Raw genomic sequence first — 6,000 nt, forward strand, 5'->3', positions numbered from 1 at the left:
TAATCTGTCTCTTCCCTATAAGTCCCCTAACATGCAATTTAAGGTCCCATGTCTCACGTCAGTTCATGATTTGTTTTCATGGTGCATATTCCTAAACGACTTGTCAATTAAATTAGCACAAACCGGTTGACACACAGAAAGCTTTGGGTAAGCTTCACACAGTGAGTAACACAGCCTGTTCTTAATTAAGGGGTTCTAGACCTCTACTGGTGATGCAACCACATTTAACTGTGATTACCACTACTTAGGAATATAATAGATGCTACTCATTCTTTAGGAGTGACTTCACATCTTGGCTTAGCAGTGAGCCTAATAGCTGGTGTAAGTCAGTCCAAGCATGCACATCATTAGCAGTGGACACAGGGACAGAGGGAGGTGTGATCCACCCAAGAGGCTTGCAGAGAGGGAGACAGGCAGGGAAAAAAGACAGACAAAGAGACAGAGAAAGAAACACAGACAGAGATACACGGCTATTCAAACTTTGGTGTTCTATCCCAGTCTTATTGGAAAACTGTCCACAGTGAAGTCAGCACTGAAATTAGATATTGATTCTTCCATCTCCTCCCCAACCTCCTGCTCTCTCCATCTCTCCTCTCTCTGGCTTTGGGACTGCACATATTCCTTTCTGGTGATTCCCTCTCTTTCATCTAGGCCTCCTCTCTCTCTCTCTTCCCTCTTTCTCTTTGTCACTCTTGGGATTCTTCTTGTCATTTATGAATCCTTGCTTCCATCACTTGCATCCTCCCATTTAAGACATGAGGAGCATTATAAGAGATGAGATGAGAGAATGGAAGACACAACACAACACCTGGAGATTTCAATTGCAAGACATATTTTCTGACAGCGATCGCTTTATTTCTGACTACAGAACATGACATATGTTCGGTGGGCATGGTTAGGGCATGTTTAGGCACGGCATAGGTAACTGGTTGGGGTTAGGGCAAAGTTGGGTAGAGGTAAGGGGAAACATAAACTGATGAGGAAATACATTAGACTGTTGTCAGGCTATTTAATAGGCGTTATCAGTCACTATAAGCCCCATAGATGTTGGTCAATAGGGGCCAACTACACCCCCTAGTAGGTTTTATCATCTATTCACATGGTAGATAACGTGTGAAACCAACAATGTATAGTTGTCTTTGTGTTATTTTAACTCAAAACGCAATGTTTTCCCCTAAACATAACTAAGTGGTTTATGTTGTCTAAACCTAAAGAAGGTGAAGATTTATTGCCTAAACATAAAGAAGCTGTAGTTTTGTTACCTAAACCTGAAGAAGTTGTAGTTTTATTGCCTAAACCTAAAGAAGTTGTAGTTTTGTTGCCTAAACCTGAAGAAGTTGTAGTTTTGTTGCCTAAACCTAAAGAAGTTGTAGTTTTGTTGCCTAAACCTAAAGAACTTGTAGTTTTGTTGCCTAAACCTAAAGAATATGTAGTTTTGTTGCCTAAACCTAAAGAAGTTGTAGTTTTGTTGCCTAAACCTAAAGAAGCTTGGTTTGTGTTGAAAAAGTGACGTTTCATGTAGTTTTACATGTTAGAACGTGTTGCTTTTAAGTTTCACTTTCACTTACAGCGTAGTAGGCGTAGTAGGCCCCTAATGACCCACATCTATGGTGCTTATAGCGACTGATAATGCCTATTTAATAGCCTGATAACAGTCAAAACGGGTGCTTGTTGTCACATTATTCACTGAACAATTAAGCCAATAGCATTGGTAGTAGCTGCTCTAAGGAAACTGATTGGTCAGAAGTTGAATGTCCCACCCCATCTTATTGTTTTGTTCTTTTTTGCCTCACAGCTTATATAAACTTGTAATTGCAAACCTGGAACTAAAAGTACAAACTTGTAAAACATATACAGGTGTAAACCTAAATGTTCAGAACAACTTAATATTATGTGTAACTTTCAATTTTCATGGGAATTGGGTCCAAATAGTCTGCCAGGACTTTAATCACTGACTGCATCAATTTTTAAATTTAGGCCTCGGTTCCAGTATGTCATTATATAACCATATGCCTTATGTAACCATGATACAGCCAAGTTTGTGTTTTGTTTTCATTTTTTGAGTTTGGCTGAAAGAGAATGGTCACAGCATTTGATTTATATTAAAAATCAAAAACCAAAATGATAAATAAGGCAATATAAATAGGACTCATGACCTGAGTATTTTTAAAAACCTTTCACAAAATTGTGTTCTGAGATATTCTACACATCATGAATTAGATGGAAAGCAAGAAACAAAGAAAAACATTGTAATAACATAGAAGTAGACTTTTTAAAAAAAAATTTTACTGGGTCAATAGGGCCCCCCTGATGGATTAGTCAGTACTACAAGTTATAAAAGCTGTGTGTGCATTGGACTCAACAAGGGACCCTCATATGAACATGAAAAGTTTACTTTTTTTTTTTATTTCAATAGCATGCAACTAGTAAACATTTCAGTATTCTCTGCTGTGTTACCATGTGTCAGAGTAGTCCACTAGTGTGCTGGGACTGAGGGTAAGGGGGAGCCATAACACATTCTGGGGTCCCCTAAAGGCTGGGTCTATCCATATTTTGGTTATGCTTTTTTTTTTTGCTGTAAATAAAATAAAGCAATGTGATCATTTGAAAAATGCATTGTGAATGAAATCCACTGACTGTAATGAAAAAGTACTTTCATGTTCATGTGTGTATACATATACACTACAGGTATTCAACATTGATGTAATCATGTTGCACTCTGCAGCACATTGCATCACTTGTAGTTTTTTTTTCATTTTAAAGAAATGTTAGTACAGAAATGGAACAATCCTCAACAACTCCACACGCACACATCTTCCCTTTCTCTTTCCTCTCCTCCTATCTCCCTCGAGCTCACCTTCACTCATCACCTCATCTATTTTTTCCCCCTTCTGTTGCCAGGCAACGGACAGGAAAAGCATCACTCGGAGACGTCAAAAACCACAGGAAGAGCTTGCAGGAAGACACATCACACAGATGTTCCATGGAAGAACCAGGGTCTACCTGAATAGAGCCTTTTGTCTCCTCGCTCAGCACTCGTCTTTGATGGGAAATGTCATGAGGTCCACGGAAAGATGTCAAGGAGAATGTGAATGAGCAGTTGGACAAGCTGTAACCTTAATAAGTAAAACCTATTTTTAGTCATGTAACAGAGACTATGTAATCCAGCATTACTTTTACACAAATACATTGTTATCAAAATAATTCTTTATAGCTCATCATTCATTGGATAGACAGTGGGTTGAGTATGTCCATGCTGTGTGTATTCAGATGTCTGGATGGACGAATTATGGGATTGCAATATATGTTTCCTTTGATAAAGGATATTTCCAAGGCCGAAAATGTTTTAATTCAAATGAAAGTCAAATATAATTTTGAGGGGAAAAAGCACATAAATAATAAGTATACGAAGTTTTGAACATGATTAATGAATAGCCTAATTAAATTAAAAACCGGCAATAACTGTTTGTTTGTTTTTGGTTTCTTGGGGCAGCAGAAACAAGTTGTGAACACAATGTTGATATATCATCACCTTTTAAGTTGATATGGCTTATTTACACATCAAGCAGACACAGAGCAACATTATCATTCATTTGGAGTCATGTTTGTGTCCATCGGATGAATATTCACTCTTTTAGCTCTGTTTTGGTCTCCACCAAGTCCTGAAGGAAATATCTCTCTTTAGCTGCTAAATGCCCCACTATATATATACATATATATATACACAGTATATATAGTATATGCAGTGTGTTTACAAATGCCTTTTAATGCAAAACATTTTTTGTTTATTTGGAAAGCTTAAGAAGGTTTTTGTAATATATATGGAAGTTATTTTGCTGGACGAATCTCTACAATAGAGTGTAAATGTGACTGAAGTTAGCATGACCCATTGTTGGCTACACTAATGAAAATAACACAGAGGTTGAGATATACTGGAATTTTTGGTAACACTTAATTTTACACGTTTTCAAATTTCATGGTAATTAAGTGATAATTAGCAAGTAACCTATTTGAGATTTCTTTGGAATTACTGCCAAATTACCCCAATATTTACCTCAAAATGTATCGAAAATTACCTTATTATAAACATTATTTAATAATTATATGCTAATAGTATATAATCGTTAAAGTGCGCTGTTCTTCATCGGAGGTGGAAAACCAAAACTAACAGAAGACACTTCTGATCAGGCACAAATCTCACCATTGTGTGACTTATTGTCGACACGAATGTAACCTGTTAGCTGATGTAATGATTCAGGGAGTTTTTAAAGAAATTTCAAAGAAGTAATTTGCTAATTACTATCTATTTATCAGCAGACATGGAAATAAAGCATATCAATTAACTTTGTGTTCTTTTCCTGGAAATTTATTAAATAAATACCCAGCTATTGGGAAATAGCGGAATATAATTATTAAATCATATTTATAATAGTCATTTTCAACACATTTTGAGGTAAATATTGGGGTAATTTGGCAGTAATTCCAAAGAAATTTCAAATAGGTTAGTTGCTAATTATCACCGAATTACCATGAAATTTGCGGAACTATAAAATTAAGTGTTACCAGTTATTTTTATGGACTAATATTCATAATAGAGTGTAAATGTGACTGAAGTTAGCATGCCCCATTGTTGGCTACACTAATGAAAATAAGACCTAGGTTTAAAAATACTTGAATTTTCTTTAATAATAAAACTTATTATTATTATTATTATTATTATTATTATGTGCATGTCTACACTACACATGGCAGAAGAAATAGAGCAGAATTTGGTTGCACATTTGGTGCGTGCTCACTCTGCTCATCAGTGGCAATGTGGTGTTCACTGCTGCTAAGAAAATGTTCCACATGGTTTATCTTCAGTCAGTAATGTGGCCCCTTTTCATGCAAGTAAAATTCATCCTTATCTCTCTGCAGCTCTCTTTCTCTCAGCTCTGCTTTTGATTCCTTTTTTCTTCCTCGTGGCAAGCACAGCAGCAGCATTTCCTTCTCCTCTGTGTCACCTCCACTCCCTCACTCCCTCCCTCCCTCCCTCTCTCTCCATCTCCTGCTGCTTCCATCCTCCCTCCCTTTTCCGCTGTGTGTTTGCAGATGAAACGGGCAGCCTGCCAGTATTTCATATTTCTTGGCAGCAAAGTGGCTAGCCAACTTCCTGGGGATGGGGAGTGGTGGTGGGGGGGGAGTTGGGGCTTGCAAAAGGTTACATTTGCACAATGTGTCTGTGAAAAACAGCAAAGGAGAGGTAGGAAGGAGGAGTGAAAGAAAGAAAGAAAGAAAGAGAGAAAGAAAGAAAGGAAAAGCTGGGCTGGATCAGCTAAACGACTGCACCATTCTGGGGTAATGGAAAAAACCCTTGGGGTGGTGGGGGGGTAACATTCAGTGTGCAGCAGTATCGAGTTGCATGCAGTCATTACAATGATGTCTGTCCCTCTCTGTTTCTCTTTTTGTCTACCTTCTCTGGAATGTTCCATCCCTTCCAACACACACACACACACACACACACACACACATTCCTGTATATGCACAGGGTGAGGTCCAGACTAAGTCACATGGGAAGTGAGGACCCACACACACACACTCAACATTTCAATTTGTCCAATACTTTGTTTTAAGACCAAATACCTGCAGAAAACGAATAACATTCCCATCAATCTCACAGTACTTTGTGTTTAGTGCTAATTAGCAAATGTTAGCATGCTAACATGCTAAACTAATATGTTGAACATGGTTAACACTACTAACCAAACATTAGTATATTCACAATTCTGTAACACTTCATTTTACAGGTCTGCATATTTTATGGTAATTAGGTGATAATTAGCAAGTAACCTATTTGAAATTTCTTTGGAATTACTGCCAGATTACCCAAATATTTACCTCAAAATGTATAAAAAATTACTTTATTATAAACACTATTTAATAATTATATTCCGCTATTTCCCAATAGCTGGTAATTTATTTAATACATTTCCAGGAAAAGAATACAAAGTTAATTGATGT

Source organism: Sebastes fasciatus, chromosome 19, assembly GCF_043250625.1.
Source record: "Sebastes fasciatus isolate fSebFas1 chromosome 19, fSebFas1.pri, whole genome shotgun sequence".
Lineage (NCBI taxonomy): Eukaryota > Metazoa > Chordata > Actinopteri > Perciformes > Sebastidae > Sebastes > Sebastes fasciatus.